General features: G+C 38.8%; 1 protein-coding gene across 1 annotated transcript in view; it reads right to left on the bottom strand.

Moving 5' to 3' along the window:
• Positions 1-14,847, bottom strand: part of NIM1K (NIM1 serine/threonine protein kinase) — a 186,788-nt gene extending 171,941 nt beyond the window's left edge. The window contains exon 1 of the mRNA XM_053701254.1: positions 14,685-14,847. The gene's annotated coding sequence lies outside the window, so the exon portion shown is untranslated. The remainder of the gene's footprint in view (positions 1-14,684) is intronic.
• Between the last annotated feature and the right edge of the window lie 12,749 nt (positions 14,848-27,596).

Genomic DNA, 27,596 nt, shown 5'->3' with positions numbered 1-27,596 from the left:
TATATATATATATATATATATATATATATATATATTTATTTATTAATATTAGACCACTGCAAAAACATAATTTATGTAAGAACTTACCTGATAAATTCATTTCTTTCATATTGGCAAGAGTCCATGAGCTAGTGACATATGGGATATACAATCCTACCAGGAGGTTCAAAGTTTCCCAAACCTCAAAATGCCTATAAATACACCCCTCACCACACCCACAATTCAGTTTAACGAAAAGCCAAGCAGTGGGGTGATAAAGAAAGGAGTAGAAAGCATCAACAAAAGGAAATTTGGAAATAATTGTGCTTTATACAAAAATCATACCCACCATAAAAAAGGGTGGGCCTCATGGACTCTTGCCAATATGAAAGAAATGAATTTATCAGGTAAGTTCTTACATAAATTATGGTTTCTTTCATGTAATTGGCAAGAGTCCATGAGCTAGTGACATATGGGATATCAATACCCAAGATGTGGAGTCTTCCACTCAAGAGTCACTAGAGAGGGAGGGAATAAAACAAAAAAATCCATATTTCGCTGAGAAAATAATCCACAACCCAAAAATAAGTTTATTTTCACTTTTGAAAGAAAAAAAAAACTTAAATCAAAAAGCAGAAGAATCAAACTGAAACAGCTGCTTGAAGAACTTTTCTACCAAAAACTGCTTCCGAAGAAGCAAATACATCAAAATGGTAGAATTTAGTAAATGTATGCAAAGAGGACCAAGTGGCTGCTTTGCAAATCTGATCGACTGAAGCTTCATTCTTAAAAGCACATGAAGTAGAGACTGATCTAGTAGAATGAGCTGTAATTCTCTGAGGCGGGGTTTGACCCGACTCCAAATAAGCTTGATGAATCAAAAGTTTCAACCAAGAAGCCAAGGAAACAGCAGAAGCTTTCTGACCTTTCCTAGGACCAGAAAATAAAACAAATAAATAGACTAGAAGTCTTCCTGAAATTTTTAGTAGCTTCCACATAATATTTCAAAGCTCTTACCACATCCAAAGAATTTAAGGATCTCTCCAAAGAGTTCTTAGGATTAGGACATAAAGAAGGGACAACAATTTCTCTACTAATGTTGTTAGAATTCACAACCTTAGGTAAAAATTGAAAAGAAGTCCGCAAAACTGCCTTATCCTGATGAAAAATCAGAAAAGGAGACTCACAAGAAAGAGCAGATAGCTCAGAAACTCTTCTAGCAGAAGAGATAGCCAAAAGGAACAACACTTTCCAGGAAAGTAGTTTAATGTCCAAAGAATGCATAGGTTCAAATGGAGGAGCCTGTAAAGCCCTCAGAACCAAATTAAGACTCCAAGGAGGAGAAATTGACTTAATGACAGGCTTAATACGAACTAAAGCCTGTACAAAACAGTGTATATCAGTAAGTATAGCAATCTTTCTGTGAAATAAAACAGAAAGAGCGGAGATTTGTCCTTTCAAGGAACTTACAGACAAACCCTTATCAAGACCAGCCTGAAGAAACTGCAAAATTCTAGGAATTCTAAAAGAATGCCAGGAGAATTTATGAGAAGAACACCATGAAATGTAAGCCTTCCAAACTCTATAATAAATCTTCCTAGAGACAGGTTTACGAGCTTGTAACATAGTATTAATCACTGAATCAGAGAAACCTCTACGACTTAGAACTAAGCGTTCAATTTCCATACCTTCAAATTTAATGATTTGAGATCCTGATGGAAAAACGGACCTTGAGATAGTAGGTCCGGCCGTAACGGAAGTGGCCAAGGCGGTCAACTGGACATCCGAACCAGATCCGCATACCAAAACCTGTGTGGCCATGCTGGAGCCACTAGCAACACAAAAGACTGTTCCATGATGATTTTGGAAATCACTCTTGGAAGAAGAACTAGAGGCGGGAAGATGTAAGCAGGTTGATAACACCAAGGAAGTGTCAGCGCATCCACTGCTTCCGCCTGAACATCCCTGGACAGGTATCTGGGAAGTTTCTTGTTTAGATGAGAGGCCATGAAATCTATCTCTGGAAGCCCCCACATCTGAACAATCTGAGAAAACACATCCGGATGGAGACCACTCCCCTGGATGTAAAGTCTGGCGGCTGAGATAATCCGCCTCCCAATTGTCTACACCTGGGATATGCACCGCAGAGATTAGACAGGAGCTGGATTCCGCCCAAGCAAGTATCCGAGATACTTCTTTCATAGCTTGAGGACTGCGAGTCCCACCCTGATGATTGACATAAGCCACAGTTGTGATATTATCTGTCTGAAAACAAATGAAAGGTTCTCTCCTTAGTAGAGGCCAGAACTGAAGAGCCCTGAGAATTGCACGGAGTTCTAAAATATTTATTGGTAATCTCGCCTCTTGAGATTTCCAAACCCCTTGTGCTGTCAGAGACCCCCAAACGGCTCCCCAACCTGAAAGACTCGCATCTGTTGTGATCACAGTCCAGGTTGGGCAAACAAAAGAAGCCCCTTGAACCAAACGATGGTGATCTATCCACCATGTCAGAGAGTGTCGTACATTGGGATTCAAGGATATTAATTGTGATATCTTTGTATAATCCCTGCACCATTGATTCAGCATACAAAGCTGTAGAGGTCTCATGTGAAAACGAGCAAAGAAGATTGCGTCCGATGCTGCAGTCATGAGACCTAAAACTTCCATGCACATAGCCACTGAAGGGAATGACTGAGACTGAAGGCGCCGGTAGGCTGCAACCAATTTTAAACGTCTCTTGTCTGTTAGAGACAGAGTCATGGACACTGAATCTATCTGGAAACCTAAAAAGGTGACCCTTGCCTGAGGAATCAAGAAACTTTTTGGTAAATTGATCCTCCAACCATGTTTCCGAAGAAACAACACTAGTTGATTTGTGTGAGATTCTGCAGTATGTAAAGACTGAGCTAGTACCAAGATATCGTCCAAATAAGGAAACACTGCAATACCCTGTTCTCTGATTACAGATAGTAGAGCACCCAGAACCTTTGAAAAGATTCTTGGAGCATTTTGCTAGGCAAAATGGAGAGCAACAAATTGGTAATGCTTGTCTAGAAAAGAGAATCTCAGAAACTGATAGTGTTCTGGATGAATCTGAATATGAAGGTATGCATCCTGCAAGTCTATTGTGGACATATAATGTCCTTGCTGAACAAAAGGCAGAATAGTCCTTATAGTCACCATCTTGAAAGTTGGTACTCTTACATAACGATTCAAAATTTTCAGATCCAGAACTGGTCTGAACAAAATTTTCTTTCTTTGGTACAATGAATAGGTTTGAATAAAACCCCAAACCTTGTTCCTGAAGAGGAACTGGCATGATTACCCCTGAAGACTCCAGGTCTGAAACACACTTCAGAAAAACCTGAGCTTTTACTGGATTTACAGGAATGTGTGAGAGAAAAAATCTTCTCACAGGAGGTCTTACTTTGAATCCTAGTCGATACCCTTGAGAGACAATGCTCTGAATCCAATGATTTTGGACAGATTTTATCCAAAAATCCTTGAAAAACCTTAATCTGCCCCCTACCAGCTGAGCTGGAATGAGGGCCGCACCTTTATGCGGACTTAGGGGCAGACTTTGGTTTCCTAAATGGCTTGGATTTATTCCAATTTGAGGAAGGCTTCCAACTGGAAGCAGATTCCTTGGGAGGAGGATTGAGTTTTTGTTCCTTATTCTGACGAAAGGAACGAAAACGGTTAGAAGCCTTAGATTTACCCTTAGGTTTTTTATCCTGAGGCAAAAAAAAAAACTCCTTTTCCTCCAGTGATAGTTGAAATAATAGAATCCAACTGAGAACCAAATCAATTATTACCTTGGAAAGAAAGATAGTAATCTAGATTTAGATGTCATATCAGCATTCCAAGATTTAAGCCACAAAGCTCTTCTAGCTAATACAGCTAAAGACATGGATCTAACATCAATTTTGATAATATCAAAAATGGCATCACAAATAAAATGATTAGCATGTTGCAGTAAGCGAACAATGCTAGATATGTCAGAATCCAATTCATGTTGCGCTAAATTTTCCAACCAGAAAGTTGATGCAGCCGCAACATCACCCAAAGAAATAGCAGGTCTGAGAAGATGACATGAATAGAAATAGGCCTTCCTTAGATAAGATTCAAGCTTCCTATCTAAAGGATCCTTAAAGGAAGTGCTATATTCCATAGGAATAGTGGTACGTTTAGCAAGAGTAGAAATAGCCCCATCAACTTTGGGGATCTTTTCCCAAAACTCTATAGATTTTGTTGGTAAAGGATACAATCTCTTAAACCTTGAAGAAGGAACAAAGGAAGTACCTGGCTTATTCCATTCCCTAGAAATCATATCAGAAATAGCCTCAGGAATGGGAAAAACACCTGGGGAAACCACAGGAGGTTTAAAAACAGCATTTAAACGTTTATTAGACTGAACGTCAATAGGACTGGTTACCTCAATATCCAAAGTAATTAAGACTTCTTTTAATAAAGAATGCATATACTCTATTTTAAATAAATAAGTAGATTTGTCAGTGTCAATATCTGAGGAAGGATCTTCTGTTTCAGATAGATCCTCGGCAGAAGAGGATGATTTATTATGTTGTTGGTCATTTGAAATTTCATCAGCTAAATGAGAAGTTTTAAAAGACCTTTTACGTTTATAAGAAGGTGGAAATGCAGACAAAGCCTTCATAATAGATTCAGAAACAAATTCTTTGAAATTTACAGGTATATCATGCACATTAGAAGTTGAAGGAACTGCAACTGGCAATGTACTATTACTGATAGAAACACTATCTGCATGTAAAAGTTTATCATGACAACTATTACAAATGACATTCGGTGGAATAATTTCTACAATTTTGCAACAAATGCACTTAGCTTTGGTAGAACCGATGTCAGGCAGCAATGTTCCAGCAGAAACTTCAGAGACAGGATCGGATTGGGACATCTTGCTCAATGTAAAAGAAAAAACAACATATAAAGCAAAATTATCTATTTCCTTAAATGACAGTTTCAGGAATGGGAAAAAAATGCAAAAGCATAGGCCTCTTGATAGAGAAGAAAGCAGGAGGCAAACATGAATGGGGTATTGAAATAATGAAAAAAATTGGCGCCAAGTATGACGCACAACGTAACGTAAACTTTTTTGGCGCCAAAAATGACCGGAAATGACACACTTGCGTCACTAATGACACCGCCGTGTGAAAGGTCTCGACATCACGTATGACGCCGGAAATGACGAAGTTGCGTCAAAAACATAATTTCCCGCGCCAAAAAAGTTCGCGCCAAAAATGACGCAATAAAGTCTAACATTTGACGCACCCGCGGGCCTAATACCCGCAAATGCAAAGTAGACAAAATTTGAAGAAGACTAAACCCCAGGTAAGAAACAAATTTCTTAAAGTGTTTACATTCCCAAATATGAAACTGAAAGTCTGCAGAAGGAAATACATGAACCCGACTCATGGCAAATATAAGTACAATACATATATTTAGAACTTTATATAATTTGCATAAAGTGCCAAACCATAGCTGAGAGTGTCTTAAGTAATAAAAACATACTTACCAAAATACACCCATCCACATATAGCAGATAGCCAAACCAGTACTAAAACAGTTCTTTAGTAGAGGTAATGGTAAATTTGAGAGTATATCGTCAATCTGAAAAGGGAGGCAGGAGATGAATCTCTACGACCGATAACAGAGAACCCATGAAAAAGACCCCCGTTAGGGAAATCATCGTATTCAACAGGTGATACTCCCTTCACGTCCCTCTGACATTCGCTGTACTCTGAGAGGAATCGGGCTTCAACAATGCTGAGAAGCGCATATCAACGTAGAAATCTTAGCACAAACTTACTTCACCACCTCCATAGGAGGCAAAGTTTGTAAAACTGAATTGTGGGTGTGGTCAGGGGTGTATTTATAGGCATTTTGAGGTTTGGGAAACTTTGCCCCTCCTGGTAGGATTGTATATCCCATATGTCACTAGCTCATGGACTCTTGCCAATTACATGAAAAAAAATTATCAATTTCTCTCGTTTTACTATTTATAGGTAAGCGTTTATAGAATAAAACAAAAATTGTTAATTTTACTAAAACTACTGACAACATTTCTCCCAAATTCCAAATAAAAATATTGGCAGTTAGAGCATTTATTTGTAGAAAATGACAACTGGTCAAAATAACAAAACAAAAAAAAGATGATGTTTTCAGACTTTGAATAGTGAAGAAAAAAAAGAAAAGAAAAAAAGTTCATATTAATTTGTGTGTAAAAGTTGTTTAAAGCTGTATGTCTCGCCATAAATGACAGTTGTTTCATTACTTTTCTGCAGTGCATACACACAGGTGCATATTGTTCTAGTTACTAGACTAATCAATCAGAATAATGGAGAGCAACTTCTGATAAACATATCTATTACCTATGATTGGTTGGCCTGATATGATTGAGTAAATCATATACATAAGAGGATGCAGCAGTTATATTGTGATGTTTGTTTAATCACATATCAAACTGTCTTGGCATAGCATTATGTATCTTGGCAATGCCCTATGATTCTATCATTAACAGCTTTGCCTAGCATTCTGTTTATGATAGAAGCTCTTCGAGATACAGGAAATCATAATAGTTAACATAATGTTAAGAGCTATTTATTTGCAAGATTACACATCTAAAATTATAATGTACTTTCTAATGGTAGTGCTTGACAAATCTGTTTAAAAATTGGGAGTCAGTAAGAATATTTAGGAGCCAGGTATATTTTTTATATATAGATATATGGAGAATAACCTAAAAAGTTAGTTGCCAGGGGTAAAATTCTGGGAGCCAGTGGCTCCCAGGATCCTAGGTTTGTTGAGCGCTGTTCTAACCAATATAAAACGTCATACACAAAAAAATATATATATAATAATCTCAATCACTATAAACAAGGGAGCTAATTTTGGAGCCTAGGTGGTATCTGTAGAAAAGTAGCTGCACATGGGCAAATAAATCAACACTGTAATGCAGTGAAAGCTAAAGTTCAACATGGCCACACAGATACAGGGAATAACCTTAAAACTATGCTTAAATTGTATTTAGTTTTTAATGGCTACATGATTATTGGCCAACTAGAATTCAAACCAAATAAGAGATAAATGAACTTCAGTTACCAAACAAGTGAAGTGGAGGAGTAGAGTGTCTACAGTGTCAATGCTGCACAGAGGTCTATAGGCTTAAGAAGGATGACATGACCCTTGGCTTAAGTGGGAAGAAGATTGTTGGATACCTTTTATATGTTCCAATTTTGTCCAGCGTTAAAGGAAAACAAGAAATTATGTGGGGCCGAGTAAAGCATTGGATGAAAAAAAAAAAAAAGGTTCTTTAGCCATAAATGGAACTAAGGCCCTTACTTAGTACAGGTTGCTGTATGTGTGCAACATTGTTGTGGGGGGTGGCTTACTTACCTGTATAAAATTGTGAGTCATGTAGGCCCCCAAGCCTCATTCCTGCTTCCTATTCGCGGAGGCTGGCAATCAGAGTTTAATGTTACCACAAGAGTGGCCAGGGGTCCTTAAGGTTAGGAGTGGATGTTGACTTCCTAGCAAGGCAGTTGCTCTGGGTCCTGGCTGTGACAGTGTGAAGGTCATTGCGGAGAGAGCGACGTCTCCAGATGCGTGCCTGGGGGTAATCTTGCAGATTGTAGTGGACCAAAGAGCTTGTTAAATGCCCCTGACATTTGATAGGCGTTGTAGCCAATCACTGCCCCTTTCATTCCTGGGCCTCAACCATTTTAGCAGGGATTTTAGGGCTCGATTACTGCAAACTAAGTTATATCTTTAAGTTAATACTTTGATGTTTTGAAGCTGTTAAAAAAAAAAAAAAAAAAAGTTAACCAATACGGTCTTTACCCAACTTCTTGGTTGTCTGTGTTTATTTATGTTCGGTGACTTGAAGTTAGCAACCAAACAAGATATAGGGCGTTTAATCCCTTATGTATCTGCAACTGCCTAAACCACCTTCTGACAAGCAGCCTACTACAACACACAGCTTTACATATCACAGTGGCTGGAACTTCTCGTTGGTGCTGTATACAGACCCAGGGGCAGCTGCAAATAAAATTGCTGGAAGATTTAGAAGATCAGATTCCATCATTTCAATATCATTCTAAAGGGTTCCATGATCACAATGTGCTGTGGTCCTCTCTAGCACATCAAGGGAGAAACCACACTAGGACATGAAAATCTAAAGTTAAAATTAAACTTTTACGATTCAGACAGAGTGTACATTCTACAAAGAAAAAAATAAATCACAAATGTACGGTACTTTTATTATGAAATCTACCTATCTGAATCATTTGACTTCCAGTTCCCTTTAAATACACACAAGGGCAAAAACGCTACTCACAACATTTCAGCTACACTGTAATTGTGTGCAGTTTAGACTGACACTTCAATAGTCACACTACAAGACCAAGCAGCACAATACAACCTGTTGGGAGCTGATGAATTTATTGACTTACAACCTGATTAAATTGCACGGATTAACATGCGGCTGTACAGCTGCACAAAGTCAAATGCATCACAATGATAAATAAGGAATGCAACCTACTAATCCCTCAGCAACAGTAACATGGTACTATCCTTAAAAGACGTGTTATGTAACCAGCATCCTCATAGCAATGTAACAGAAGAGACCTGTCACATGGAATCACACGCTTGTTACTTTTAAACCCATTAACACAAATGAAGAAGTCACATTTCAGTACATTAAAGTGGGCACTAAACCCATTTTTTCTTTCTTTCATGATTCAGATAGAGCGTGCAATTTTAAGCAGCTTTCTAATTTACTCCTACTATCAATTTGTCTTCATTCTCTTGCCATCTTAATTTAAAAATCAGTAATTTAAAGCTTAGGAGCCAGCCCATTTTAGGTTCAAGACCATGGATAGTGCTTGCTTATTGGTGGCTACATCTAGCAAACCAATAAGCAAGCATAACCCAGGTTCTCAACCAAAAATGGGCCATCTCTTAAGCTTTACATTCCTGTTTTTTAAATAAAGATAGCAAGAGAACAAAGAAAAATGTATATTAGGAGTAAATTAGAAAGTTGCTTAAAATTGCATGCTCTATTTGAATCATGAAAGAAAATATTTGGGTTTAGTGTCCCTTTAAGAGCTAAGTAAATATTGTTAAGAATTTAAAAAATGTAAAATACAATAATTTGCCTTTTATCAAACAATTCAAGGCATATTTTTTTTACTGTAGCCCATCTGCCTTCAAAATCAGCTGAAGTTGCTGATGTTTGCGATATCTCAAACATTAAAAAGGGATATGAAACCCAAAACATTTCTTGTGTGATTCAGACAGAACATACAAATTTTAGCATAGTTTCCAATTTACTTCTATTATCAAATTTGCTTTGTTCCCATGGTATTCTTTGTTGAAGAGATAACTAGGTAGGGGAGCCCTACATGGCAGGAAATAGTGCTGCCCTCTAGTGCTCTTTAGCTACATCCCTGCTTTTCAACCAACGATACCAAGAGAATGAAGTACATTTGATAATAGAAGTAAACTAGAAAGATGTTTAAAGGGACAGTATACACCAATTTTCATATAACTGCATGTAATAGACACTACTATAAAAAAAAAAAAAGAATATGCACAGATGTTGATCTAAAAATCCAGTATAAAAACGTACTTAGAAGCTCCCAGTTTTGCACTGTTGAGGTAATCTGGGACACCCACTGAAAGGGGCTGGGAAAACAACAAAAGCAGACACTCCCCACCTCCTCTGCATATGAAAAACAGGTAACATAAAACAGGAGCCTGCAGGAAGGAGTCTGTAAACGCGTGTGTACATCTGACACTTTGTGCTGATTTTCAGACTCCTAACCAAGCCCCAGTGTTCTAAAAAAAATAAACTATAGATTTTTATAAAAACACTACCAGATGGGTTCTATAAATGGATCATCTACAAAACAATGTCCCTTTAATATCGCAAGCTATATCTGAATCATGACAGAAAAAGGTTTAGTGTCCCTTTAACACTTAAAATTAAATACAATTTATAATAAGTAGACACTAGTTTTCAAGTGATGCCCATGCCAACATGCACTATGCCAGCTTTAATATATACATCAACATTCATTTTTACATTGCTAAAGATCTGTGTATAGAATATATATATATATATATATATATATATATATATATATATATATATATATATATATATTAGGTTTTAAAATAATTTTGTTAGCACATTTAACAAAATCAGGGACAGTTCAGGGTCTACTTTCCTGTGGGCATTTATGAATATGTAAATGAGTTTGTGATCCAATCATAGTAAATTGCTGTGTTAATGTTGCAAGGTCAAGTACATTTTCCCCATACTGAAGAATGATAGAGGCACTGCAGTCTTTCTGGATGGAATGGAACAAGCACAATTTACAGCAGTATTTTACAACGTTAGAAGACAAAATAACTAATGAATGTATGTATATTGTAATGCACTTTTACTTTGCAAAATTAAATATTTTTCAAGAGATTTAATGTTAAATGTCGCTTTAAAAAGAGCCTATATAATATGTAAGGTTTTAATTGGATGTACTGGGCAGCTAAGTGTACACAGAGGGCAGGGATTGTATCAGGAGGGTGCCAACGAAAAATCAAATCTGAGCAGGTGCATATATTGTAAATCTATTTCAATTCTTAATACAAATTCTTTGGAAATACAACAATAAGACATGGTATTTATTTGTAATGCAGACATCAATCCTAAATGTGAGGAATCGTGTTTTGTCAGAGACCAGTGCAAAATATACCCCGTGAGCTGTCTGTGCTTTTTTATGGGAGGGCAGTGCAAAAATAGGGCTCCCCAAAATTTGGGATATTATTTTTTTTTTTTACGTAATTGAATGGGTGTGATCAATTAATGTATTTGCACACAACGTAGAAGTTGTTTGGGTTCTGTAAGTTATGCGAGGGATATCCGACTGGCTGGTAGAATTGTCAGGTATCCAGTGGTCAACCAGACAGCAAACTGTCCAGTAAAATCTTCACAAAAATACTGGACACTAAAACGTCCATCTTTGTAACAGTCCCTGAGTGTCCATTAAACATAAAAGGCTTCCAATTCCTCAACGCAAAACAAATATGGGTCAGAAAAAAGTGTGGGGCAGTCAAGGGGGTCAAATCACTTCTGTTTATGTGCGTTACTGTCAGCTAAAGAGGTAAAATATACATAGTGGGATCAAGAGTGTGAGCTAAAGGAGAACTTTGGGGAGGCACTGATAGACTGTCTAGGTTTTTTGTGGAGGACAGCTGGTAACCCTACTGGCCACACATAGCCCTCTGTACCACTTTTTGTGGCCTCTGCGAGGTAGGGGAGCTAAGGTTGTGTGTGTCAGTTTTTGTGGCCCCAAGAAAAAAAAAAAAAGAACTAAAAATTTGTATTTGTTGATTTCTGGTGGGTGAGTAAATAAGGTAACAACTTGAAAAACCCTTTATGGAGGGTAGAACAGCAGACACCGTGTACCCTACAACCGTAGACATTTTTAGAAAATATTTTATTTCTGTGTTTAATTGTCATTATTGTATATGCAGCCTTTAGGGTTTCTAAAATAACTGGATCTCACTGAGTTATTATTAGTAAAATGATATAAATGGTAGATAGGGGCATTTGGAGACTTTGTTATCCGAATACAGAAGAAGGCGGCCGCTCGCAGCGTTTGTCTCTTTTGGAGCTGGATTTATTCTTGTAAAAGTGCAACATACTAACATATGTGCAACCCAGATCTTAGCGTGTCGCACTTTCACAAGGAGAAATCTGATGCAACGAGCAGCCGTCTTCTTCACATATCTGACAGAATATACTGTATGTAGCTTATTATCATATATACTATTTTTGTAAAACCCCTATATTAGGGACTGTTTAAAGATAACATTTAGATTTATTTATATTACCATTTACTACATCTAAGTAAAACATTGATTGCAGAAGGAGGCATTTCCTGTTCTATATTAATTGAGGGTACAAAAACCTGATACAGAGAACCACCTGTCCTGTTGTCCCTCCTCACGACCCCTCACCAGACTGTAATCCCCATTATAGCATTTTATTATCACGCTATTGCTTTCCCCAGAAAGTTGGTTAAACACATAGTTAAAGTCACCCCCGGAGCATCAATTCACTGCTGATCCTAAGCTGAACAGACAGTTCTTTAGAAGCAAACATACATTTATAGACCATTTGTTATTGCCCTTTCACTGCACTAGGGGTGTGTGTGTGTGTGTGTGTGTGTGTGTGTGTGTGTGTGTGTTAGTTAAAGCTTCCAGCACGAGGCAATGCTGCAAACTGTGGAATTGTGATTGGGTGCTTTAAATAGACACTAGACACCACACGGGCATATATCAGTTCTAGCTAGTCCAGAGCCCAAGATAATGTGGTTATTCTACAGACAACATTGTTTAGTTTAATACAATCTCATATACTGATATTATTTATATAGAATGTCATACCAGAGGATGTTTTGTATAGAAAACAATTGATACAGTATTCAGTAATGCATAAAATGTGGTCAGCAACAGAACAAAATGGAAAAGTGGCTTTAATTAAAATGAAACCCCTAAAGATTTTGCCTAAGAACATTATAAGCTTCAGCCCCTAATTAATCAAGTAGCAACACTCCTGCTAGAGAATGTTTATATTATAATCTACACATACATTATATACACACACACTAGATTATATATATATATATATATATATATATATATATACACACACACACACACACACACACATATATCTTAGCATATAGCACTAAATTCTTTTGTAGGCAAATTTCAAAAGCACAGCTTTATTTACTCAATATAGAAAAACATATTGGTGGACATCAGAAAAATAATTCACAGATATCTATGCATTATGCCAACAGCGTATTATAAGTTATATTCATTCACATATCATTTTTAGTGTTTTGCTTCATTAGTTGTTTTGTTAACTAAGTAACTTCATCTTAGAGGACAGCCAATATAAAAAAAGAAAAGCCTTATTTTATAACATTGTGCAATTTAAATAGTTTTTCAGTGTATTCTGTATAAGCAACAGTTTGTATAACATTTGTATAACTATTTTAAATATAAAAATCAATACAAAATCTAAGAAAAAAAAAACATTAACCAGAAATAAGGGCCCACACTAAATACCTTGAGGTTGCAATATAAAATATTACAACTTAAAGGGACAGTGAACATCAGAATTTTTGTTGTTTAAAAAGATAAATAATCCCTTTATTACCCATTCCCCAGTTTTGCATAACCAACACTGTTATATTAATACACTTTTTACTGCTGTGACTATCTTGTATCTAAGCATCTTCTGACCGCCCCTAATCACATGACTTTTAGTTATTATCTATTGACTTGCAGTTTAGCCAATTAGTGCAGTGTCTGCCACAACTCACGGGCGTGATCACAATGCTATCTATATGGTTTACCTGAACTACTCTCCCCTGCTGTGAAAAGCAAATACAAAAGCATGTGATTAGAGGCGGCCTTCAAGGGCTTAGAAATTATCATATGAGCCTTTCTAGGTTTGCTCTCAACTAGAATACCAAGAGAACAAAGCAAAATTGGTGATAAAAGTAAATTGGAAAGTTGTTTAAAATTACATGCCCTATTTGAAAAATAAAAGTTTTTTTTGGGCCTTGACTGTCCCTTTAATATACAATGCATATACTTTACCTTGTTACTGTTTTCAAATATTAAACTTAAAATGGTTTTCCCCAATTCTGAGAATTGGAAGTGCACAAGCCTAACCCTGCTACATTTCCCTTACTAATTGGACTTAGCGGAGGCGATAAGATAACATACTACAAAACAATGCAAGATTTAACCAACAAAATAAGTGGCCAGCTTTACCTACTCCAGTAACAAGTTTAGATCGGTTCTAACAAGTAAAGGGATAGATTAACAAATGGACAAACAAGGTGTTAATGCATTCAAAGTTTTCATTCTCTCAGCTGGTATGTTAATTTATGGCAAGACTACAGAAAAGTCTACATGGTTACTTCTATTAGCTTTCAACCCACCGGCTATTGAAGACAACTGCAAAACATACCCTAAGCATAAGGGGTTAACAGATGCAGAATAGGTCAGAGACATTATGTAGGTTAATAGAAGTGACACCATTAGATGATAGATAAGGCTTGGAGATTTGGTGAGTTACAATACGAACTGTAAGTATCTGAACTAAATAGGATTGGGTCTGAATACTTCTATTACGTAACATTTTCATTCACGATTTTAACTCAAACAAAATGAGAGGAAAATACAAATTTTGCAAATAGACTAAATTGCTATAAACCTAATGCAAAGTGAGTTTCAAATTGGTTCCTGCAGCACCTAAACCTGCTTACACAATTAGCTTTTGTAATTGGGGAACAAGCTCCAGGAGATCAATACGAATTACATAAATCCTACAGCCCAAAGCTACGGGAAATACAATCTACTGAAAAGCTCACGTTTTGTTTTCTGTCAGACAATTAAATGTTTAATTCGTCAAACCGTCCCGATAATAAGCGTTTTGTAACTGTGCTGCAGCTAATATACTATTCAGGAACTACCTGAGAAAACAACAAACATGTGACCCATGCTACAATCTATGTAGTGCACAAGCCATAGAGCATTGACTGTATTATACAATTACACGCATGGAGACATCAGGTTCACCTTACCTGATGTTCCTACATAGCTGACTTCCTCTGGTGAGTTGTGAGGCGTCCCCTCAGGTCTGCAGCACACTGCTTTTTCCCTCAGGCTTCATGTGCTGCTGAGGCTGCTCTTAATTATTTGTAACAGGGCAGCTGTTTTCCCAATTGCAAAGCCATCCATTCTAGAAAGAAGGGAGGAACTATCTGAATGGGAATGGTGGACTAGCATTGGAGGGGGTGGATGACAACAGATCGCGATCCCCCTGAGGCTGAGGAAGCAAATGGGCTGCTGGTGGGAGGGAGCTGGGAGTGTGGCTTGGTTTCTATAGCAGCGAGAAGAAGGGCTTACAAGATAAAATGCTACAGTTGCTATTTCAGGTAGAAAGTAAGGTGGATTTAGGATGCAGCTAAGCTTTACCCAGCTTTCTTTGCCATTTCCGTTCCCTTTGAGCTATGGGTGACATTATATATGTATACACCACCACCACACATAGGAAAACAGGTTTTTTTTCCCCACACAGATTACGTTTTTATAATCATGTTTCTAAATTTAGGGTTTTTAAAAAAAACTGCTTGATAGCCACTGTCAATATAATCTCTCTATTATCTATCTATCAGAATCTACACTATGGACTAGTGTCCATTTCTGTTGCAAACTGCATAAACTGGTGGTAACATAAAACATCTCCATAGACTTTAATGGGGATATTTGTTAACACCATTTTACGCAGTTTACAATAGCAATAGAGCCAAGACATGAGTAAAACATTATTGAACTCAGATTCTGTCATTTCTGCTAATGGATATTTCCCCTTCATATCTGGCTCAGTAAATCAGTGTATTAAAGGGACAGTCTAGTCAAAATCAAACTTTCATGATTATGATAGTGCAGATTGTGCCTTGATCAGATAAAGTGAACAGTTTCCCTTTTCTAAAAACAAAAATTCTATACCTCCAGCAGTGGAATATAATGGGGGTAAGTATACCTTGGATAGGTGAAGCCATAATAAAGGATGAAGGTAGTAGTCAATATTTGATGCTTAGAGAAAAGCATAGAGAAAATATTGTCTCTGTCATTAATGGATTTTGGAAAGGGAAAATAGAATCAGCTTGTATATGGCCACTATACCCTAATTTTAACAGTATCCTTTGTCACTATAATGTTTATCACAATGTTCCTGCAATTCCATTTTGTTACACAGTGAAATGTAAAAGCTAGCGTAAAGTTTTTACACCAGTCTGTAGGGAGCTTAAAACTCAAAATGATTAAAAATAAATGATCCTCTGCACTTTGTTAATTCCCGCTCCACAATAGACATAGCTACAATCTCCACCCACCATAATTAACCCTAACCATCACCCTGCACCTCTGTAATAAAGCGTAATGGTTGGTTCAGAACTTTTGTGACCACCTCTGCAATAACCCAACTAAACATATCCCCATCAGCAATAACCCCTACAGCTATATGATCTTCCACTGGTAAGCCTACATTATTTAATCCTATTACGTAACCGCAGCCTCCCTCATTTGATAAACCCTAACAAGCCCCCTTCCTAACTACATTTGCCTAAAGCCTAATGATTGACTCCCCCATGCAACCACCTCAGCAACAACCTAATGACACAAATCCCCAAAACAATAACCCCCTTGCAACTAAGAACCCCATACATGATACCCAGAGTGGTAAATCCCTTATGTCTAATAACCCTCTAACATACCCTTCCCCACTAGTAATCCTCTCTTAAAACTAATTACAGATGTGGCCTAAATTATTGGTACCCATCCACTTTTTTAAGAAAACGCACAATTTTTCTCTGAACTAAGTAAAATTTACAACATTATCTGGTTTCCTCCATTCTTTATGTCAAATGTAATAGAACATAAATTTCACTTTCGATTTATGACTTCACATATTACATTAAACAGAAAAACAAATGAGAATGGCACAGACAAAAATATTGGTACTCAATTTAAAGGGATAGTAAACACCAAAAATGTTATTGTTTAAAAAGATAGATAATCCCTTTATTTACCATACCCAGTTTTGCATAACCAACACTGTTATAGAAATAATCTTTTTACATCTGTAATTACCTTGTATCTAAGCTTCTGCTGACTGCCTCCTTATCTCAGATCTTTTGACAGACTTACATTTCAGGCAATTAGTGCTGACTCTTAAATAACTTTATGTGCATGAGCACAGTGTTATCTATATGAAACAAATGAACTAACGTCCTCTAGCTGTGAAAAACTGTCAAATGCAGAGGCAGCCTTCAATGGCTTAAAAAATAGCATATGAGCCTACCTAGGTTTAGCTTTTAACAAGAATAACAAGAGAACAAAGCAAATTTGATGATAAAAGTAAATTAGAAAGTTGTTTAAAATGACATGCCCTATCTGAATCATGAAAGTTTAATTTGGACTTTACCATCTCTTTAATATTTTGTAGAACAGCCTTTGGAGACAATAACTGCAATCAAGAGTTCTCTGTAGCTCTGAAAAATATTTCTACACTTTTTGTCTTGAATTGTGACCCACTCTTCTTGAACAAACTGCTCATTGCTCAAGTTCTCTCAGGTTTGATGGGTGCCTTTTCCCAACTGTGAGGTTTAACTCTTTCCACAGATGGTGATGGTTTTCAGCTCTGGACTCATAGAAGCTGCTTCGGGATGGTCCAATGTTTTCTTCTCATCCATTCTTGGTTGCTTTTTGAGGTATATGTGGGGTCATTATCCTGCTGGACGACCCATGAACTGCGACTGAGATACAGCTTTCTGACACAGGGCAGTATGCTTAGCTCTAGAATGCCTTGATAGCCTTCTGATTTCATTGTGTCCAAAGGACATTCTCTTAGATGGACTGTGTCTTGTCAACATGCATTTTGGCAAACTCAAGTCAGGCTTTTTTGTGTTTCTCTCTTAGAAGTGGGGTCTTCCTAGGTCTTCTAGTATGGAGCCAATTTTCATTCAGACATTGATGGATGGTGCAACTTGAAACTGTTGCACCTTGAGCTTCAACGTCGGTTTGGATCTGTTTTGAAGTTGTCCTTGGTTCATTCTCCACCATTCGAACAATCTTTCTCATCATTTTTGGGTCACTCTTTTCCTGTTGCGGCCATGTCCAGGATGTTGCCTACAGTCCCATGTGCCTTAAATTTCTTTATATACGGTAATATTGGCAATAGTACTCACAGGAACATCAAGTTCTTAAGAGATTGTCTTGTAGCCTTTACGTTGACCATGCTTGACTATTGCCTTCTATCTAACCTTTTTAGATAACTCTGATTTTCCTTCTCTTTTCCATGTTCAGTGTGATACACGCAGTGACACACAACAGTAGACTGAGTACTTTTCTTCATTTAAACTGGATGAATAAGTGATTATAAAATTAAAGACACCTGTGATACTAATTAAAATAGAATAGTATCCTTGGAGTAACAGTACAAAACAATTATTACTTGTAACTTATAAAGGGTATCAATAGTTCACCTATGGAAAACTCTCACCAAATATAAAAACTGCCAAATAGCTAAACTGCTGAAAAAAGCAGGCATTACAAAGTAAAAAAAACTAAACAAAACAAAAAAACATTAAATACACTCAGATACGTTGTCCCTGATGTTTGGGCGATGAATCCTTTTTTATTCAGCTTCCTCTAGCAATTGGTCACTTACGGTCCTTGATTTGGTTTAGTCCTTGTTCATGGTGCACTCCTACTTATAGTAAATTAAAATCAGACCTTGTGACGGAACTGTCACTTCCGTGCTTAGGATTAATCCTGGGACTCTTTTTCCCTGCTGTCTTGTGGCTTTACCCACTAAGCCACTGAAGAGCTTTGGTTAAGCATGCTTGTCGTACTGCCTGCACTGGATGGCTCTCTGGTTCCCCCTGCCTGCCAGCTTGTTGAAGAGATATCTAGATAGGTAGAGTGCACGTCTGGAGCACTTCATGACAGGGAAATAGTGCTGCCACCTAGTGCTCTTGCTAGTTTAAAACATTGTTGCAAAACTGCTGCCATATAGTACTGCTTGCACACTCCTGAACTTAACGTCCTGCTTTTCAACAAAGTACAGCAAAGTATAAGAAGAAGAAAAGAAAATTAGATAATAGAAGTAAATTGGAAAGTTGTTTAAAATTGTATGTTCTGTCTGAACCATGAAAGGCTGTCTTACCCTGACATTGTGGTTCACTCAGTTTGTTTGTGACTCTGACCTGCATTCTGCTTCCTGTTGTATTGTTCATTTTTGTTCTGAACCTGGCAAGTCTTCTGACCATTGTTCTAGATTATCCTTGTGTTTGTCAAAAGATTAAACTGCTTCCTGGTTTTCTGAAGCCCTGGTTTGAATCTGGACGTTGCTTTTGTCTTGTGTTTAATAACTTCTTCCAGTGTACAACTGACCTTGACCTGTCTTACCTCTCAACTGCTAATCCTGTTGAAGGCCCCTGGGCTTAATATTGCATATTCCAAGTCCTGTGCTTAGTGCTACAGATTTCAAGTCCTGTACTCAGTGCTGCAGATTTCAAGTCATGTGCTCAGCACTGCAGATTCCAATTTATGTGCTCAGCGCTGCAGATTCCAAGTCCTGTGCTCAGCGCTGCAGATTCCAATGTTCTGCTCTACAGACTCCGAGTCTTGTGTCCAGTGTTCTGCTCTACAGGAGCCAAGCCCTGTATCTCCTGTTGCAAAGAATCCAAGTCCTATGTTTACTGCTGATCATTATTATTATTAATATACCTGTTAAATGTGTATTCTTTATGTTTGTCATAATGCCTAAATGAGGAAGTAGACCCAAGAAACACATTTCACTGGCCCCTTTTTAACTCACAAGGAGAACTTAAGCCAGAGGCCTCTAACCCTGTTCCACTGCGTGTGAAAGGAAGCAAGGAGCTTGGACCCTAATGTGAGGTTTAGAGCAGTCCAGCCATGCTGTACAGCCTTCTCTAAGTTCTACCAGAGACCAGTGTTCCTGCTTTCCCTCCCATACAAACACAAGACAAGGCTTTGTGCAGTGGAGAGTAACTTACTTTCATGGTCACAGGGTTTTCATACAATACAATACAAGCCAATTACATACTGTCCCCTGCTTCTCCCCCCCCCCCCCCCCCGCCCCGCCCTTGTGTCCAGATCCCTTCAGGAGAAAAGCTTTCCCAGGCATAGCAATTAGCCCTGTCCCCTTTATGTCCCATAACCCAGCATCTAGAGGAAGCACCCCAAAGTGTTGGGTATCATTTGAAAGCTCTGTGTCATGCCGGCGGTTCCTCTGAGCGTGCTGCGGTGACGTCATCGCCGCTCGTCTCCTCCTCTCTGAAGCCGGGTCCTTGAGATCTTGGCGCGAATCGGCAGCTGTGTAAGTACTTGCTTCACTTACATTCTCTGTCCAAGTATATGTGTTTCTTAGTGTTCTCCTGGGTGTTATTATTGCTGTATGCTGAACTGTTATATTGTTGCTGACCTCTGCTTGTCTGACCACTCTGCCTGTTAACACCTAAACTGCTGGATTGATATACTGCTGCTAAACTCTGCTTGTCTTACCACTCTGCCTGTTTACCCCTAAACTGCTGGATTTATATTCTATTGCTGAACCCTGCCTGTCTGACTACTCTGCTTGATTAACTCCTATTGTTCTGGATTGCCTCTCTGTTGCCAAACCCTGCCTGACCATCCTAGTGGTTCACCTCTGGACTGTTTTACCATTGTCAAACCCTGCCTGCCAGACCATTCTAGTGGTTTACCTTTCTCTGATTCCCTGCCTGTTGCCGCTGAAGACAATCCTGCCTGTGGTGAGTGCCGCTTACCTCATCTTTCGAACTTTCTCTGCACTGGGATATTCCCTATCATTCCGGCTTGACGCCGGGATTACATAATTTATGTAAGAACTTACCTGATAAATGAATTTCTTTTATATTGGCAAGAGTCCATGAGCTAGTGACGTATGGGATATACAATCCTACCAGGAGGGGCAAAGTTTCCCAAACCTCAAAATGCCTATAAATACACCCCTCACCAGACCCACAATTCAGTTTAACGAATAGTCAAGTAGTGGGGTGATAAAGAAAGGAGTAAAAAGCATCAACAAAGGAATTTGGAAATAATTGTGCTTTATACAAAAAATCATAACCACCATAAAAAGGGTGGGTCTCATGGACTCTTGCTAATATGAAAGAAATTAATTTATCAGGTAAGTTCTTACATAAATTATGTTTTCTTTCATGTAATTGGCAAGAGTCCATGAGCTAGTGACGTATGGGATAGTAATACCCAAGATGTGGAACTCCACAGAAGAGTCACTAGAGAGGGAGGGATAAAATAATAACAGCCATTTTCTGCTGAAAAAAAATAATCCACAACCCAAAATATAAGTTTATTTTCATAATGAAAAGAAAAAACTTAAACATAAGCAGAGGACTCAAACTGAAACAGCTGCCTGAAAAACCTTTCTACCAAAAACTGCTTCTGAAGAAGCAAATACATCAAAATGGTAGAATTTAGTAAATGTATGCAAAGAAGACCAAGTTGCTGCTTTGCAAATCTGATCAACTGAAGCTTCATTCTTAAAAGCCCACGAAGTGGAGACTGATCTAGTAGAATGAGCTGTAATTCTCTGAGGCGGGGCCTGACCCAACTCTAAATAAGCCTGATGAATCAAAAGCTTTAACCAAGATGCCAAGGAAATGGCAGAAGCCTTCTGACCTTTCCTAAAACCAGAAAAGATAACAAATAGATTAAAAGTCTTCCTGAAATCTTTAGTAGCTTCAACATAATATTTCAAAGCTCTTACCACATCCAAAGAATGTAAGGATCTCTCCAAACAATTCTTAGGATTAGGACACAAAGAAGAGACAACAATTTCTCTATTAATGTTGTTAGAATTCACAACCTTAGGTAGAAATTTAAATGAAGTTCGCAAAACTGCCTTATCCTGATGGAAAATCAGAAAAGGAGATTCACATGAAAGAGCAGATAATTCAGAAACTCTTCTAGCAGAAGAGATGGCCAAAAGGAACAACACTTTCCAAGAAAGTAGTTTAATGTCCAAAGAATGCATAGGCTCAAAAGGAGGAGCCTGTAAAACCTTCAAAACCAAATTAAGACTCCACGGAGGAGAGATTGATTTAATGACAGGCTTGATACCCACCAAAGCCTGTACAAAACAGTGAATATCAGGAAGCTTAGCAATCTTTCTGTGAAATAAAACAGAAAGAGCAGAGATTTGTCCCTTCAAGGAACTTGCAGACAAACCCTTATCCAAACCATCCTGAAGAAACTGTAAAATTCTAGGAATTCTAAAAGAATGCCAGGAGAATTTATGAGAAGAACACCATGAAATATAAGTCTTCCAAACTCGATAATCTATCTAGAAACAGATTTACGAGCCTGTAACATAGTATTAATCACTGAGTCAGAGAAACCTCTATGACTAAGCACTCAGCGTTCAACTTCCATACCTTCAAATTTAATGATTTGAGATCCTGATGAAAAACAAACAGACCTTGAGACAGAAGGTCTGGCCTTAATGGAAGTGGCCAAGGTTGGCAACTGGACATCCGAACAAGATCCGCATACCAAAACCTGTGAGGCCATGCTGGAGCTACCAGCAACACAAACAATTGTTCCATGATGATTTTGGAGATCACTCTTGGAAGAAGAACTAGAGACAGGAAATTATAAGCAGGTTGGTAACACCAAGGAACTGTTAACGCATCCATCGCTTCTGCATGAGGATCCCTGGACCTGGACAGGTACTTGGGTAGTTTCTTGTTTAGATGGGAAGCCATCAGATCTATTTCTGGGAGAGCCCACATCTGAAAAATCTGAGAAAACACATCTGGATGGAGCGACCACTCCCACGGATGTAAAGTCTGATGGCTGAGATAATCCGCTTCCCAATTGTCTATACCTGGGATATGAACAGCAGAAATTAGACAGGAGCTGGATTCCGCCGAAGCAAGTATCCGAGATACTTCTTTCATAGCTTGGGGACTGTGAGTCCCACCCGGATGATTGACATATGCCACAGTTGTGATATTGTCTGTCTGAAAACAAATGAATGGTTCTCTCTTCAACAGAGGCCAAACCTGAAGAGCCCTGAAAATAGCACGGTAGTTCTAAAATATTGATTGGTAACCTCGCCTCTTGAGATTTCCAAACCCCTTGTGCTGTCAGAGATCCCCAGACAGCTCCCCAACCTGAAAGACTTGCATCTGTTGTGATCACAGTCCAGGTTGGACGAACAAAAGAGGCCCCTTGAATTATACGATGGTGAGCTAACCACAAAGTCAGAGAGAGTCGAACATTGGGATTTAAGGATATTAATTGTGATATTTTTGTATAATCCCTGCACCATTGATTCAGCATACAAAGCTGGAGAGGTCTCATATGAAAACGAGCAAAGGGGATTGCGTCTGATGCTGCAGTCATGAGACCTAAAACTTCCATGCACATAGCTACTGAAGGGAATGATTGAGACTGAAGGTTCCGGCAAGCTGAAACCAATTTTAATCGTCCCTTGTCTATTAGAGACAGAATCATGGACACTGAATCTATCTAGAAACCTAAAAAGGTGACCCTTGTCTGAGGAATCAAATAACTTTTTGGTAAATTGATCCTCCAACCATGTCTTTGAAGAAACAACACTAGTTGATTTGTATGAGATTCTGCAGAGTGTAAAGACTGAGCTAGTACCAAGATATTGTCCAAATAAGGAAACCGCAATACCCCGTTCTCTGATTACAGAGAGTAGGGCACCGAGAACCTTTGAAAAGATTCTTGGAGCTGTCGCTAGGCCAAATGGAAGAGCGACAAATTGGTAATGCTTGTCTAGAAAAGGAGCTTGGACCCTAATGTGAGGTTTAGAGCAGTCCAGCCATGCTGTACAACCTTCTCTAAGTTCTACCAGAGACCAGTGTTCCTGCTTTCCCTCCCATACAAACACAAGACAAGGCTTTGTGCAGTGGAGAGTAACTTACTTTCATGGTCACAGGGTTTTCATACAATACAAGGTGTAAAATGTAAACATGCAAAAGCCAATTACATACTGTCCCCTGCTTCTCCCCCCCCCCCCCCCCACCCTTGTGTCCAGATCCCTTCAGGAGAAAAGCTTTCCCAGGCATAGCAATTAGCCCTGTCCCCTTTATGTCCCATAACCCAGCATCTAGAGGAAGCACCCCAAAGTGTTGGGTATCATTTGAAAGCTCTGTGTCACGCCGGCGGTTCCTCTGAGCGTGCTGCGGTGACGTCATCGCTGCACGTCTCCTCCTCTCTGAAGCCGGTCCTTGAGATCTTGGCGTGAATCGGCAGCTGTGTAAGTACTTGCTTCACTTACATTCTCTGTCCAAGTATAGGTGTTTCTTAGTGTTCTCCTGGGTGTTATTATGAAAAATGAACAAGGGGCGCCAACATAGTGTAAATCGCATAAACAACAAACATAAGAGTGATGTGCAAAAAACTACTCACAAAGAAAGTGGCACCTTACGTGAATAAGGTGCAAGAAAGCAGGCTGACATTCAAAATCCAGCAGTCAGTACGCTGGAGGTCTCACCCAGGGGACCTGTGGAATCCGGATAGGCATCTGGAAAGTGGCACCCACGTTCTTGAGTGCCAATGGCCGGACAAGGTAAGCTGCAAGCCGGTAGGTGCACTTCTGCTACGCTCACACAGCCAAGACTCGTCTCCAAAACTGACAATGTCAGTGCGTGAAAAAAGTTCAATGGCAAATGTCCTGCTTTTCTCGTCCTTCTTTCTGTCACTTTAAATTATAGCACAGCCTTGCTCATGACTGCTTCGGCATTGCATGTTGGGAATTGCTGTATGCTGAACTGTTATATTGTTGCTGACCTCTGCTTGTCTGACCACTCTGCCTGTTAACACCTAAACTGCTGGATTGATATACTGCTGCTGTACCCTGCTTGTCTGACCACTCTGCCTGTTTACCCCTAAACTGCTGGATTGATATACTGCTGCTAAACTCTGCTTGTCTGACCACTCTGCCTGTTTACCCCTAAACTGCTGGATTTATATTCTATTGCTGAACCCTGCCTGTCTGACTACTCTGCTTGATTAACTCCTATTGTTCTGGATTGCCTCTCTGTTGCCAAACCCTGCCTGACCATCCTAGTGGTTCACCTCTGGACTGTTTTACCATTGTCAAACCCTGCCTGCCAGACCATTCTAGTGGTTTACCTTTCTCTGATTCCCTGCCTGTTGCCGCTGAAGACAATCCTGCCTGTGGTGAGTGCCGCTTACCTCATCTTTCGAACTTTCTCTGCACTGGGATATTCCCTATCATTCCAGCTCGACGCGGGATTACATAATTTATGTAAGAACTTACCTGATAAATTAATTTCTTTCATATTGGCAAGAGTCCATGAGCTAGTGCCGTATGGGATATACAATCCTACCAGGAGGGGCAAAGTTTCCCAAACCTCAAAATGCCTATAAATACACCCCTCACCAGACCCACAATTCAGTTTATGAATAGTCAAGTAGTGGGGTGATAAAGAAAGGAGTAAAAAGCATCAACAAAGGAATTTGGAAATTATTGTGCTTTATACAAAAAATCATAACCACCATAAAAAGGGTGGGTCTCATGGACTCTTGCCAATATGAAAGAAATTAATTTATCAGGTAAGTTCTTACATAAATTATGTTTTCTTTCATGTAATTGGCAAGAGTCCATGAGCTAGTGATGTATGGGATAGTAATACCCAAGATGTGGAACTCCACAGAAGAGTCACTAGAGAGGGAGGGATAAAATAACAGCCATTTTCTGCTGAAAAAAATTAATCTACAACCCAAAATATAAGTTTATTTTCATAATGAAAAGAAAAAACTTAAACATAAGCAGAGGAATCAAACTGAAACAGCTGCCTGAAAAACTTTTCTACCAAAAACTGCTTCCAAAGAAGCAAATACATCAAAACGGTAGAATTTAGTAAATGTATGCAAAGAAGACCAAGTTGCTGCTTTGCAAATCTGATCAACTGAAGCTTCATTCTTAAAAGCCCACGAAGTGGAGACTGATCTAGTAGAATGAGCTGTAATTCTCTGAGGCGGGGCCTGACCCAACTCTAAATAAGCCTGATGAATCAAAAACTTTAACCAAGATGCCAAGGAAATGGCAGAAGCCTTCTGGCCTTTCCTAAAACCAGAAAAGATAACAAATAGATTAAAAGTCTTCCTGAAATCTTTAGTAGCTTCAACATAATATTTCAAAGCTCTTACCACATCCAAAGAATGTAAGGATCTCTCCAAACAATTCTTAGGATTAGGACACAAAGAAGAGACAACAATTTCTCTATTAATGTTGTTATAATTCACAACCTTAGGTAGAAATTTAAATTAGGTTCCCAAAACTGCCTTATCCTGATGGAAAATCAGAAAAGGAGATTCACATGAAAGAGCAGATAATTCGGAAACTCTTCTAGCAGAAGAGATGGCCAAAAGGAAAAACACTTTCCAAGAAAGTAGTTTAAAGTCCAAAGAATGCATAGGCTCAAATGGAGGAGCCTGTAAAGCCTTCAAAACCAAATTAAGACTCCAAGGAGGAGAGACTGATTTAATGACAGGCTTGATACCCACCAAAGCCTGTACAAAACAGTGAATATCAGGAAGCTTAGCAATCTTTCTGTGAAATAAAACAGAAAGAGCAGAGATTTGTCCCTTCAAGGAACTTGCAGACAAACCCTTATCCAAACCATCCTGAAGAAACTGTAAAATTCTAGGAATTCTAAAGAATGCCAGGAGAATATAAGTCTTCCAAACTCGATAATCTTCCTAGAAACAGATTTACGAGCCTGTAACATAGTATTAATCACTGAGTCAGAGAAACCTCTATGACTAAGCACTAGGCGTTCAATTTCCATACCTTCAAATTTAATGATTTGAGATCCTGATGAAAAACAAACAGACCTTGAGACAGAAGGTCTGGCCTTAATGGAAGTGGCCAAGGTTGGCAACTGGACATCCGAACAAGATCCGCATACCAAAACATGTGAGGCCATGCTGGAGCTACCAGCAACACAAACAATTGTTCCATGATGATTTTGGAGATCACTCTTGGAAGAAGAACTAGAGGCAGGAAATTATAAGCAGGTTGGTAACACCAAGGAACTGTTAACGCATCCATCGCTTCCGCATGAGGATCCCTGGACCTGGACAGGTACCTGGGTAGTTTCTTGTTTAGATGGGAAGCCATCAGATCTATTTCTGGGAGAGCCCACATCTGAAAAATCTGAGAAAACACATCTGGATGGAGCGACCACTCCCCCGGATGTAAAGTCTGACGGCTGAGATACTCCGCTTCCCAATTGTCTATACCTGGGATATGAACAGCAGAAATTAGACAGGAGCTGTATTCTGCCCAAGCAAGTATCCGAGATACTTCTTTCATAGCTTGGGGACTGTGAGTCCCACCCTGATGATTGACATATGCCACAGTTGTGATATTGTCTGTCTGAAAACAAATGAATGGTTCTCTCTTCAACAGAGGCCAAACCTGAAGAGCCCTGAAAATAGCACGGTAGTTCTAAAATATTTATTGGTAACCTCGCCTCTTGAGATTTCCAAACCCCTTGTGCTGTCAGAGATCCCCAGACAGCTCCCCAACCTGAAAGACTTGTATCTGTTGTGATCACAGTCCAGGTTGGACGAACAAAAGCGGCCCCTTGAATTATACGATGGTGATCTAACCACGAAGTCAGAGAGAGTCGAACATTGGGATTTAAGGATATTAATTGTGATATTTTTGTATTATCCCTGCACCATTGATTCAGCATACAAAGCTGGAGAGGTCTCATATGAAAATGAGCAAAGGGGATTGCGTCTGATGCTGCAGTCATGAGAACTAAAACTTCCATGCACATAGCTACTGAAGGGAATGATTGAGACTGAAGGTTCCGGCAAGCTGAAACCAATTTTAATCGTCTCTTGTCTGTTAG

This window comes from Bombina bombina, chromosome 2, assembly GCF_027579735.1.
Source record: "Bombina bombina isolate aBomBom1 chromosome 2, aBomBom1.pri, whole genome shotgun sequence".
Taxonomy (NCBI): Eukaryota; Metazoa; Chordata; class Amphibia; order Anura; family Bombinatoridae; genus Bombina; species Bombina bombina.
Note: the sequence above shows the minus strand (reverse complement) of the source record. Positions and strands in the feature narration are given on the sequence as shown.